Source organism: Rattus norvegicus, chromosome 7 (assembly GCF_021556685.1).
Source record: "Rattus norvegicus strain SHRSP/BbbUtx chromosome 7, alternate assembly SHRSP_T2T, whole genome shotgun sequence".
Lineage (NCBI taxonomy): Eukaryota > Metazoa > Chordata > Mammalia > Rodentia > Muridae > Rattus > Rattus norvegicus.
This window is the reverse complement of record NC_141540.1, coordinates 98,480,386-98,494,728: the sequence shown is the minus strand read 5'-3', so window position 1 is coordinate 98,494,728 and position 14,343 is coordinate 98,480,386. Positions and strand designations below refer to the sequence as shown.

Genomic DNA, 14,343 nt, shown 5'->3' with positions numbered 1-14,343 from the left:
TTACAATCACTCTATCCTTTTCCAACATGTTCCATTAGATTTAAGTAAAGGAATGTTTTGCAGATGTATCCATTGAGACTGGGCTCCACAACTCTGTATTTTGATTGGTTATGATTTTTCTGTATGATAACTATCTGTTTAGAGGAGAGGTTTCCTTGGTGAGCAGTGACAACTATACTTACCTATTGGTATAAGGAAAACTGTTGAGATTATTATTAAGGATATACTGTTTAGGTCATTAGTGTTTGGAGAGTCTCCTCTAATAACCATGACTTCCCTGGAGCTGAGTAATTAGCTAGGTTTTCAGTACCAGTAACGGCCACCTTCTTGTTGAGCCTATCTTATGTCCAACTAGAGAGCTGTTGGTTACTCTCAAGGTATGCGTGCCACTACTGTATCTGTAGGGTTATTGTGCCATACTGGTCACTAATGTGGTTCAAAGGCCGCATACTTGAATAGAACTGCTAGTTGTTCCTTTCCTTTGGAAGTTTGGATGGTGCCTTCTGTTACCATGAATGTTAGTCTTTGGGAGGGAACATTAAATCCAGTTCCAGTTCAAGGGTCTCGGGGACCTGTTTCTGAATTGCCTGATGTCTTCAGCAATAGGAATTTATCTTCCATTTCTAGGGCAACTGCAATAGGCGGTATGTTTTGGAGTCCCTCTTGTATTTTTAATTATTTATTAATCATTTTATTCATTTACATTGCAAATGTTATCCCCATTCCTGGTCTCCCCTCCACAAATACCCCACCCCATCCCACCCCTTTTCCCTCTAAGAGGGTGCCCCAACACCCATTCTGACCTCACCCCTCTGGCATCCCTTTCTTGGGCAGTTCTTGTCAATAGCTTAAAAGAGTAATTTTCATATATGGCATTGGAGTTTTGTTTCCTTGGTCTATCAGAAACTATGCCCATAAAAAGTCTCACCAACATAACTGCTCAAACATGATCTGAACAAGACCAGAAACAATAGACATGCTGAAGAGGATGAGCAAAGGCCTCAGAGGCCTCAATCCCACACAAAGAATTACAAGCAACTTGGGAGAGGACATTTCCCAGGGAAGAGCATACCAATTGGTTGTTCAGTGCCATATATATATGGAATAACAATTAGTAAAAAAAGAGGCCATGTATTTGAGGAAGAATAAAAGGGGGACAATCAGGTAGTTAGAGAGAGAAGGAAAGAGAGAAATGTTATAACTTCATTATAAGCTCAGAAAATATTAAAAATACTGAGATAAAATAAAAGAAAAAGTAAATAGTTCTACAATAATTCCCTTAATTATTTAATTTAATCTCCTTTAAATTTTTTGCGATATGAGCAACCTGATAAACCTGAAATTATCATGATTTGACTGAAAAGCACCCAGGTGCTTGGTTCGTCCGCATATATGTCTATTCCAGATCCCCAGATATTTAAGAAACCGATTTAGTCTTTTTTCAAGTCCTTGAAACTCAATATATGCCCAGACTTAACAATCTTTCAACAACATGAATCCTAATTTGTCTCCAAATATATTGGTTTTTTAAAAAGTATTTGTTGGTTGTATATGTGTAGTCACTTGCTTTTGTGAAGCATTTAAGATTAGTGACTGAATTCTCTGTCCTTCTTGCCAATGGGCACTTTCAAACCACTAAGTCATCACAGCTAAATATTCAGATCGTAAAGCTAGTGGTTAGAGTGCTTATTTGCCAACTGGTAAATTTAATACAAAGGCCATACAAAGCACAAAATAGCTTTGTCAGCCAAAGATAAAGGGATTCTATTCATGAAAACTGCTTCTTTCACAGCAGTCTCCAGTCCAGACTCCACTCAGAGGTCCCACCAAAGGAGGCAGCTTTGATTTTCCTTCAAGCAGGCAATAAAGAGTAAGTAATGGCCTTCTGTGGGTCATTACTAGAGCAGGTGTTGATACACTGTGGTCCGTGAGCTACCTCGGAGCCAGTCCCTTTTGGCCTATAAAATTGAGACCATTTCACATAATTTTAGATGGTTAAAGTTGAAAACTTAGTATATCCTTTGTTATGGATGTTATAAAGATGATATGAAATTAGAATTGAATTGTATACAAAATAAAATCTTGTTGGAATACAGTAATTCATTTGAGATTAAAGATGATTTTTTAAATGAAACAATTACATCAGAGCTGTGGAAAATACTCTATGACCTGCAAAATATGACATTCACTGTGTTATCCTTTACAGAGAATTACTGCTACCTCTGTACTAGACAATGCTTGGGATGTCTACTATCCTACTACTACTGGAAATGGGACTTTACCCCAGCCCAAGCCACCTTGCATATGAGATAGAATGTAGGGCAGAAGAAACTACTTAAGAGAGTACTACATTGTGATGTACTATTCAAGTATAATGTAAACCAACTTCTAAATAGCTGGATTTCTGAGTGTTCCCTTTTATAAAATGAAAATGATAATTCATAATCTCTTCCTTCTTTATTTCAGCTCTGTCTCTATCTTTCCTATCATTTTGACACATGACTAATAATCCTAAGGGAAACTTATCTCTTTTCATTTTTTCCCCCTTCACAAAATGGAAGTTTACAATATCTGTTGGAAATATTGCTTTTGCTCACTTTTGGATATCTATAATAAAAATAGAATATAAATATTAGTTTCACTTTTTCATTTCTCTGCATATTCATAATGAATATAAAGAATATGCTTGGACAAGAAGTTTATGTAATCAGTCAGTTATGGGGACAGAGTGTTCTGCTTTCGGTAAAGTACCTCGGAGTGACTTTAACAAAGCAAGTAAAAGATCTGTACAATAAGAACTTCAAGACACTGAAGAAGGAAATTGAAGAAGACCTCAGAAGATGGAAAGATCTCCCATGCTCATGGATTGGCAGGATTAATATAGTAAAAATGGCCATTTTACCAAAAGCAATCTACAGATTCAATGCAATCCCCATCAAAATACCAATCCAATTCTTCAAAGAGTTAGACAGAACAATTTGCAAATTCATCTGGAATAACAAAAAACCCAGGATAGCTAAAGCTATCCTCAACAATGAAAGGACTTCAGGGGGAATCACTATCCCTGAACTCAAGCAGTATTACAGAGCAATAGTGATAAAAACTGCATGGTATTGGTACAGAGACAGACAGATAGACCAATGGAATAGAATTAAAGACCCAGAAATGAACCCACACACATATGGTCACTTGATTTTTGACAAAGGAGCCAAAACCATCCAATGGAAAAAAGATAGCATTTTCAGCAAATGGTGCTGGTTCAACTGGAGGTCAACATGTAGAAGAATGCAGATCGATCCATGCTTATCACCCTGTACAAAGCTTAAGTCCAAGTGGATCAAGGACCTCCACATCAAACCAGACACACTCAAACTAATAGAAGAAAAACTAGGGAAGCATCTGGAACACATGGGCACTGGAAAAAATTTCCTGAACAAAACACCAATGGCTTACGCTCTAAGATCAAGAATTGACAAATGGGATCTCATAAAACTGCAAAGCTTCTGTAAGGCAAAGGACACTGTGGTTAGGACAAAACGGCAACCAACAGATTGGGAAAAGATCTTTACCAATCCTACAACAGATAGAGGCCTTATATCCAAAATATACAAAGAACTCAAGAAGTTAGACCGCAGGGAAACAAATAACCCTATTAAAAAATGGGGCTCAGAGCTAAACAAAGAATTCACAGCTGAGGAATGCCGAATGGCGGAGAAACACCTAAAGAAATGTTCAACATCTTTAGTCATAAGGGAAATGCAAATCAAAACAACCCTGAGATTTCACCTCACACCAGTGAGAATGGCTAAGATCAAAAACTCAGGGGACAACAGATGCTGGCGAGGATGTGGAGAAAGAGGAACACTCCTCCATTGTTGGTGGGATTGCAAACTGGTACAACCATTCTGGAAATCAGTCTGGAGGATCCTCAGAAAATTGGACATTGAACTGCCTGAGGATCCAGCTATACCTCTCTTGGGCATATACCCAAAAGATGCCCCAACATATAAAAAAGACACGTGCTCCACTATGTTCATTGCAGCCTTATTTATAATAGCCAGAAGCTGGAAAGAACCCAGATGCCCTTCAACAGAGGAATGGATACAGAAAATGTGGTACATCTACTCAATGGAATATTACTCAGCTATCAAAAACAACGACTTTATGAAATTCGTAGGCAAATGGCTGGAACTGGAAAATATCATCCTGAGTGAGCTAACCCAAACACAGAAAGACATACATGGTATGCACTCACTGATAAGTGGCTATTAGCCCAAATGCTTGAATTACCCTAAATGCCTAGAACAAATGAAACTCAAGACAGATGATCAAAATGTGAATGGTTCACTCCTTCTTTAAAAGGGGAACAAGAATACCCTTGGCAGGGAAGAGAGAGGCAAAGATTAAAACAGAGACTGAAGGTACACCCATTCAGAGTCTGCCCCACATGTGGCCCATGCATATACAGCCATCCAATTAGACAAGATGGATGAAGCAAAGAAGTGCAGACCGACAGGAGCCAGATGTAGATCGCTCCTGAGAGACACAGCCAGAATACAGCAAATACAGAGGCGAATACCAGCAGCAAACCACTGAACTGAGAATAGGACCCCCTTTGAAGGAATCAGAGAAAGAACTGGAAGAGCTTGAAGGGGCTCGAGACCCCATATGTACAACAATGCCAAGCAACCAGAGCTTCCAGGGACTAAGCCACTACCTAAAGACTATACATGGACTGACCCTGGACTCTGACCTCATAGGTAGCAATGAATATCCTAGTAAGAGCACCAGTGGAAGGGGAAGCCCTGGGTCCTGCTAAGACTGAACCCCCAGTGAACTAGACTGTTGGGGGGAGGGGGACAATGGGGGGAGGGTGGGGAGGGGAACACCGATAAGAAAGGGGAGGGGGGAGGGGGATGTTTGCCCGGAAACTGGGAAAGGGAATAACACTCGAAATGTATATAAGAAATACTCAAGTTAATAATAAAATAAAATAAAATAAAATAAAAAAAGAAGTTTATGTAATAATTTTAATTTTTCTCAGTAATTTTCAAGATTTGTTTTCATGTGTATTTGTGTGTGTGTGTGTGTGTGTGTGTGTGTGTGTGTGTGTGTGTGTTTGGATGCATTTGTGTATGTAAAGTACAATGTTCACAGAGGACAAAAGAGAGCATCAGATCCCCAAGAACACACCGGAAAAGCAAGATTTGGATTTAAAATCACATCTCATGATGATGATGGAGGACTTTAAGAAGGACATAAATAACTCCCTTAAAGAAATACAGGAAAACACAGGTAAACAAGTAGAAGCCCTTAAAGAAGAAACACAAAAATCCCTCAAAAAATTAGAGAAAAACCCAGAGTCCGGGAGTCAAAGCCGGTTGTCCACCCAGTCCTGTCCTGTAGTCACCTGCCTCGTCTTTTTTGCTTTCAATATGACAGATGCCGCTGTGTCCTTCGCCAAGGACTTCTTGGCTGGTGGAGTGGCCGCGGCCATCTCCAAGATGGCGGTAGCACCCATCGAGCGGGTCAAGCTGCTGCTGCGGGTGCAGCACGCCAGCAAGCAAATCACAGCAGACAAGCAATACAAGGGCATCACAGACTGTGTGGTTCGTATCCCCAAGGAACAGGGAGTCCTGTCATTTTGGCGTGGCAACCTGGCCAATATCATCAGATACTTCCCCACCCAGGCTCTCAACTTTGCCTTCAAAGATAAATACAAGCAGATCTTTTTGGGTGGTGTGGATAAGAGGACCCAGTTTTGGCAGTACTTTGCAGGGAACCTGGCATCAGGTGGTGCTGCTGGGGCCACATCCTTGTGCTTTGTGTACCCTCTTGATTTTGCCTGTACATGTCTAGCAGCTGATGTGGGCAAAGCTGGAGCTGAAAGGAAATTCAAAGGCCTTGGTGACTGCCTGGTTAAGATCTACAAATCTGATGGGATTAAGGTCCTGTACCAAGGCTTTAATGTGTCAGTACAGGGCATTATCATCTACCGAGCCGCCTACTACGGTATCTATGACACTGCAAAGGGAATGCTCCTAGATCCCAAGAATACTCACATCTTCATCAGCTGGATTATTGCACAGTCTGTCACTGCTGTTGCTGGCCTGACTTCCTATCCTTTTGACATGGTTCGCCATCGTATGATGATGCAGTCTGGACGCAAAGGAACTGATATCATGTATACAGGAACGCTTGACTGCTGGCGGAAGATCGCTTGAGATGAAGGAAGCACGGCTTTTTTCAAGGGTGCATGGTCCAACGTTCTCAGAGGCATGGGTGGTGCCTTTGTACTTGTCTTGTATGTTGAGATCAAGAAGTACACATAATTATGTCCTAGGTGTTCTCCCCGAGAACAGGCATGTTGTATAATAGACCATATTCTTGAACATTCTGGACAGATTCTCTGGGCTTGTCTGTTTTATCAATGGCAACTATTTACCAGTTGAAAAATGAGAAGCAATAATATTCATCTGACCAGAATATTAATATTTAATATTCTCTTAAAGCCATTTCCATAAAGACAATAATGATGGGACTCAATTATATTTTTTATTTCAGTCACTCCTGATAATAAAAAATTGAAGAAATAAAAATATCCAAAACCAAAAAAAAAAAAAAAGAATTACAGAAAAACACAGCCAAACAGGTGAAGGAAATGAACATAACCATCCAGTATCTAAAGATGGAAATAGAAACAATAAAGAAATCACAAAGAGAGACAACCCTGGAGACAAAACCTACAAAAGAGATCAAGAGTCATAGATGCAAGCATCACCAACAGAATAAAATAGATAAAAAGAGAATCTCAGGGGCAGAAGATACAATAGAAAACATTGACACAACCGTCAAAGAAAATGTAAAATGCAAAAAGCTCCAAACCCAAAACATCCAGGAAATCAGCACACAATAAGAAGATCAAACAAGGATAATAGGTATAGAAGAGAGCGAAGATTCCAAATGTAAAGGGCCAAGAAATACCTTCAACAAAATTATAGAAGAAAACTTCTCTAACCCAAAGAAAGAGATGTCCATAAACATACAAGAAGCCTAAAAACTCTAACTAGATTGGACCAGAAAAGAAATTCCTCACATAACATAATAGTCAAAACACCAAATGCACAGAACAAATAAAGAATATTAGAAGCAATAAGGGTAAAATGTCAAGTAACGTATTAAGGCAGGCCTATCAGAATTACATCCGCCTTCTCACCAGAGTCTTGAAAGCTAGAAGATTCTGGGCAGATATCATACAGACCCTAAGGGAACACAAATGCCAGGCTACTATACACAGCAAAACTCTCAATTACCATGGACTGAGAAAGTAAGGTATTCCATGGCAAAACCAAATTAACACAATATCTTTACACATGGGCACTGAGAAAAATTTTCTGAACAGAACACCAATGACTTATGCTCTAAGATCAAGAATCAACAAATGGGACTTCAGTAAATTTCAAAACTTCTTTAAGGCAAAGAACCATGTCATTAGGGCAAAACAGCAACCAACAGACTGGAAAAAAACTTCACCAATCTTACATCAGATAGAGGACTAATAGCCAATATATACAACAAACTGAAGACATTAGACTCCAAAGAAACAAATATACTTATTAAAAATGTGGTACAGAGCTAAACAAGGAATTCTCAGCTGAGGAATATTGAATGGCTGAGAAGTATCTAAAGAAATGTTCAACATCCTCAGTCATCGTGGAAATGCAAATCACAACAACCCTGAGATTCTACCTTACACCAGTCAGAAAGGCTAAGATTAAAAATTCAGGTGACAGCAGATCCTGGCAAGGATGTGGAGAAAGAGGAACATTTCTCCATTGTTGGTGGGATTGCAAACTGCTACAACACTCTGGAAATTAGTCTGGAGGTTCCTCAGAAAATGAGACATTACACTACCTGAGGACCCAGTTATACCTCTTCTGGGCATATACCCAAATGATGCTCCAACATACAGCAAAGAAACATGCTCCACTATGTTCATAGCAGCCTTATTTATAATAGCCAGAAGTTGGAAAGAACCCAGATGTCTCTCATCAGAGGGATGGATACAGAAAATGTGGTATATTTACACAATAGTGTACTACTCAGCTGTTAGAAATAATGACTTCATGAAATTCATAGGCAAATGGATGGATCTAGAAAATATCATCCTGAGTGAGGTAACCCAATCACAAAAATATAACATGATGTGCACTCTCTGATAAATGGATATTAGCCCAAAAGGTCATATTACCCAAGATACAATCCACAGACCACATGTAACTTAAGAAAGATGACCAAAGTGTGGATGCTTCAGTATTGTTAGAAGGGGGAACAAAAATATTCACAGGAGGATATACAGAGACAAAGTTTGGAGCAGAGATTGAAAGAAAGGCTATCCAGAGACTGTCCCACCAGGGGATCCAGCCCTTACACATATAGCCACCAAACCCAGACAATATTGTTGATGCCAAGAAGTGCATGCTGACAGGAACCTGATTTAGCTGTCTCCTGATAGGTTCTGCCAGAGCATGACAAATACAGAGGTGGAAGCTACCAGCCAACCATTGAACTGAGAACAGGGTCCTCACTGGAGGAGTTAGAGAAAGGATTGAAGTAGCTGAAGGTGTTTGCAACCATGTAGGAACAGCAGTAACAGTCAACCAGAGCTCCCAGTGACTAAACCACTACCCAAAGAGTACACATGGACAGACCCATAGCTCCAGCTGCATATGTAGCAGAGGATTGCCTTTTTGGACACCAATGAGAGTAGAAGCCCTTGGTCCTGCCAAGGCTGGACCCCCCACTGTAGGGGAATATCAGGGCATGGATGTGTGAAGGTTTGGGTGGAGAACATCCTCATAGAAGAAGGGGGAGAGTATAAAGAGTTTATGAATGGGAAACTGGGAAAGTGGATAACATTTGAAATGTAAATAAAAAATATCCAATAAAATAGGAAAAAGGATCAAAACTAAGAATAATTGGAATAGAAGAGAACAAAGATTCCCTGCTCAAAGTACCAGAAAATATCTTCAACACAATCACTGAAGAAAAATTTCCCAACCTAAAGCAAGTGATGGCCATAAGAAGTCTGCAGAACACCAAATAGACCCAGCCAGAAACAAAAATCCTCCCATCACAAAATCATCAAAACACTAAATGCAAAGAGTATAGAAATAATAATAATAAGAGACGTAAGGAAAAATGTAAATATACATATAAAGGCAGACCTATCAGAAATACACCAGATTTCTCAACAGACTCTAAAAGCCAGAAGTTCCTGGATGGATGTCATGCAAAACCTAATAGAGCACAAATGCCAACCCAGGATACTATATGTAGCACTCTCACCACTAAAAGATGGAGAAACCAAAATATTCAACGAGAAAAACAAATTTAAACAATATATTTATCTAACAATCCAGTTCTACAGAAGATTCTAGAAAGAAAGCTCCAACACAGAGTATCTACACCAAAAATTTAAAAAAAAACCAAAAACACCAAAACAAACAAATCCAAGAAACTCTTCTCACAACAAACCCAAAAGGAAAGAATCACACAGACATAATATCACCTTTAAGAGCAAAAATAACAGGAACCAGCAATCATCTGTTTTTAGTATCTCTCAATGTCAGTGGACTCAGTTTCCCCATAAAAGACATAAGGTAACAGACAAGATGTGCAAGCATTGGCCAACATTGCTTGCTGCATACAAGCAACACAGTTCAGTGACAAAGACAGACACTACCTCAGAGTAAAAGGCTGGAAAAACTTTTCCAAGCAAAAGCAAGCAAAAATATTCTTCCCAAGAAACAAGCAAGAGTTGCCATTCTAATACTCAATAAAATAGACTTTCAACCAGAAGTTTTCAAAGAAAATGGGAAAGTTCAATTTATTTTCATCAAAGGAAACATCCACCAAGATGAGGTCCTGATTATGATTATCTATGCTTCAAATGCAAGGGAAGACACATCTATAAAAGAAACCTTAATAAAGCACAAAACACACAATGTAACCTTACACAATAATAGTGGGAGATTTCAATATCCCACTCTCACTAACGGACAGGTCATTGAAACAGAAACTAAGTAGAGACACAGTGAAACTAATAGAAGTTGTGAACCAAATGGATTTAACAGAGATATGCAGAACATTTCACCCTAAAACAAAAGAATATAACTTCTCAGCACCTCACAGACCCTACTCAAAAATTGACCACATAATCACCACAAAACCAGCCTCACCAGAAACAAGAAGATTGAAATAATCTCATGCATTGTATCAGATCACCAAGGACTAAGGATAGACTTCAATATCAGCAGAAACAACAGAAAACTCACATATCCATGGAAACTGAAAAAGTCTATACTCAGTGCTAACTTGGTCAGGGAAGAAATAAAGAAATAAATTAAAGACTTTTTAGAATTCAATGAAAATGAAGGCACAGCATACCCAAATTTATGCGACACAATGAAAGCCGTGCTAAGAGGAAATTTCACAGCACCAATTGCCTCCATAAAGACGTTAGAAAGTTCCCATATCAGCAATTTAAAAATACACCTGAAATTTGTATGAAAAAAGAAGCAAGCACACCAAAGAGGAGTAGAAGGCAGGAAATAATTAAAATTGGATCTGAAATCAATCAATAACAAAGAAAACCATACAAAGAATTGAAGAAATCAAGAGCTGGTGCTTTGAGAAAATCAACAGAACAGACAAACCCTTAGCCAAATTAACCAAAAGACAGAGAAACAGTATCCAGATAAACAAATTCAGAAATGAAAAGGGAGCATAACAATAGACACTGGTGAAATCAAAGAATTATTAGGTCTTGCTTCAAAAGCCTGTACTCCACAAAATTGAAAAATCTCAAAGAAATGGACAATTTTCTAGACAGATGAAACTTACCCAAGTTAAATCAAGATCAGGTAAACTATTTAAACAGCTGTATAACATCTAAAGATATAGAAGCAGTCACTAAAAATCTCCAAACCACAAAAACTGGACAGGGCTAGATGGTTTTGGTGCAGAATTCTACCAGATCTTCAAAGAAGATCTAATACCAATACTTTCCAAACTATTCCACAAAATAGAAACAGAAAGAACACTGCAAAACTCAATCTTATGAGGGCATAGTCACCCTGATATCTAAACATTACAAAGACTCAACAAAGAAAGAGAATTTTAGACCAATTTCTCTAATGAATATCTATGCAAAAATACTCAATAAAGTACTTGCAACTTGAATCCAGGAACACATCAAAAACATCCACCATGATCAAGTAGGCTTCATCCCAGGGATGCAAGTATGGTTTAGTATATGAAAATACATCAATGTAATAAAACATATAAACAAACTAAGAGAAAAAAAAACACATGATCATCTCATTAGTTGCTGAAAATCCTTTTGACAAAATCCAATGCCCTTTATGTTAAAAGTCTTAGAGAGACATGGATATTAAGTGCATACCTAAACATAGTCAAAACAATATATAGCAAGCCAATAGCAAACATCAAATAAAATGGAGAAAAGCTTAAGCAATTCCACTAAAATCAAGGACAAGGCAAGATTTCCCACTCTCTATCTATTTGATACAGTATTTGAAGCTTTAGCTAGAAGAATAAGACAACTAAAGGAGATTAAGTGGATACAAATTGGAAAGCAAGAAGTCAAAGTATCACTATTTGAGGATTATAAAATAGTAAACATAAGTGACCACCAAAGCTCTACCAGAAATATCTGATAGCTGATAAACACCTTCAGCAACTGACTGAACACAAAATAAATTAAAAATCAATAGTCTTCTTTTATATAAATGATAAACAGGATGAGAAAGAATTTAGGGAAACAATCCTCTTTATAATAGCTATAAATAATATAAAAATATCTTGGTATAACTCTAATCAACCAAATGAGAGACCCATATGACAAGAACCTCAAATCTCTGAAGAAAGAAATTGAGGGAGATATCAGAAGATGGAAAATTCTCCCATGTTCATGGATCAATAGGATTAACAGTGATAACAGCCATCTTACGAGAAGCAATCTTCAGATTCAATGCAATTGCCATCAAAAATTCCGAAACAATTCTTTAAAGATCTTGAAAGAACAATTTTCAACATCATATGGAAAAACAAAATGCCCAGGATAGCTAAAACAATCATGAACATTAAAATAACTTCTGGAGGTATTGCCATCTTTGACTTCAAGATGTACAAAAACCTGCGTGTTATTGGTATAGGAATGTGCTGTTTCATTAATGCAATCAATCAATCGAAGATTCAGAAATAAACCCACACACCTATGGACACTTGAGTTTTGACATAGAAGACAAAACCATAAAATGGAAAAAAAAAGAAATAATCTCCAACTAATGGTGCTAGTCTAACCGGATGTGTGCATGTAGACAATTGCAAATTGATCCATATTTATCACCCTGCACAAATCAAGTCCAAGTGGACCAAAGACCTCAAAATAAAACTGCACACACTGAATTTAATAGAACAGAAAGTGGGGAATAGCCTTACACTCATTGATACAAGAAACGACTTCCTGAATAGAACACTGATCACTCTAAGATAACCAATTGTTAAATGGAACCTCATGACACTATAAGGCTTCCGTAAGGCAAAGTCGACTGTCAATAAGATAAACTGGCAGGCTACAGACTGGGAAAAGATCTTCACCATCCCTACATATGACAGAGGGCTAATATGCAAAATGTATGAAGAACTCAAGAAGTTAGACATCAACAATCCAAATAACCCAAATAAAAAATGGGTTACAGAGCTAAACAGAGAATTCTCAGCAGAGGGGTCTCGGATGTTCGAGAAGCTCTTAAAGAACTGTTCAAAGTCCTTAGTCATTTGGGAAATGCAAATCAAAATCACCTTGAGATTCCAACTTACACCAATCAGAATGGCTGAGATCAAAATTCAAGTCTTGATCTTGCACGTGCTGGCAAAGATGAGGAGCAAGGGGAAATACTCTTCCATTGCTGGTGTGGGTGCAAATTTGAATAACCACTTTGGAAATCAATTTGGTGGTTTCTCAGAAAACTTGGAATAGTTCTACCTGAAAATTTAGCCATAGCACTCCTGGGCATATACAAAAAGGTGGTCCAATATGCCATAGGGACACTTGCTCAACTATGTTCATAGCAGCTTTAGTTGTAATAGCCAGAAACTGGAAACAGCTTTGATGTCTCTTAATTGAAGAATGCATAAAGGAAATGAAATTCTATTCAGCCATTAAAAACACGGACATCATGACTTTTGCAGGCAAAGGAATGGAACTCGAGAATATTATCCTAAGTGAGGTAACCAGACCCAGAAGGACATCCACAGCATGTATTCACTTATGAGTGAATATTAGACATAAAGTACAAGATACACAGGATACACTCCACAGACCCAGGGAAACTAAACAAGTTTCCTTGGAAGCCCCAAGTGAGGATGCTTGAACCTCACTTAGAAGGGGGGAATAGAATCATCATAGGAGGCACATGGAGGGAGGAAACTGGGTGGGAGAAAGAAATAGGAGTTTCAGAGTCAAGTGTGGGGAGATACAGGAGAGAGGGCCAGAGTGCCAGGAGAATGAATGGAAATCTGCAGCTGGTGGGCATTAGGAGAGGGTGGCATCTCAAGGACTTGGTAGCGACCTGGGATGGGGAAGGCTCACAGTAATCAAAAAAAGGTGACCTTAGCTGAGACAGCAAAGGGGATGTGAAAACGTGAAGAGACCACCTCCTGTAGCCTGACAGGAACCCCATTGTTGCAAGAGGGACACCAACTCATCCACAAATTTTTTGACCTCCAAATTATCCTGTCTACAAGAAATGTAGGAATGGGAGATGGGGCAGAGACTGAGGGAACAGCCAACCAATAAACAGCCCAAGTTGAGACTCATCCCAGGGGTAAGCACCAATCCCTAGCACTGTTAATCTTACTCTGTTATGCTTTCACATAGGAGCCTAGCATGGCTGTACTCTAAGAGGCTCCAGCCATTAGCTGACTGAAGTAGATGCAGAGACTCACAGGCAAACATTGGATAGTGCTAAGGGACTCTTATGGAAGATCTGGGCTGAGAATTGTGGGCCCCAAAATGAATAGGAACTTCACATAAATACCAACAGAGTCAACTATCCTGGACTCTTAGGTCTCTTTGAGACCGAATCACCAACCAAGGAACTTACATGGGCTGGACCTATGCCTTCCCACACATATATAGCAGATATGCAGCTTGGTCTCATGTTAGTCCAGCCAAAACCGTAGTATAGGGCTATCCCTAAAGTGGTTGTCTGTCTAGAATATGTTTGTCTAATTGGGATGCTTTGCCTGGTCTTA

The 14,343-nt window shown here is 38.8% G+C and overlaps 1 pseudogene across 1 annotated transcript; it reads left to right on the top strand.

Annotated features, from left to right (window-relative positions):
• Window positions 1-5,435: 5,435 nt before the first annotated feature.
• Slc25a5l1 (solute carrier family 25 member 5 like 1) lies at window positions 5,436-6,441 on the top strand (annotated as a pseudogene). The gene has a single exon (XR_015626150.1). The product of XR_015626150.1 is annotated as a solute carrier family 25 member 5 like 1 (transcript).
• Window positions 6,442-14,343: the final 7,902 nt, after the last annotated feature.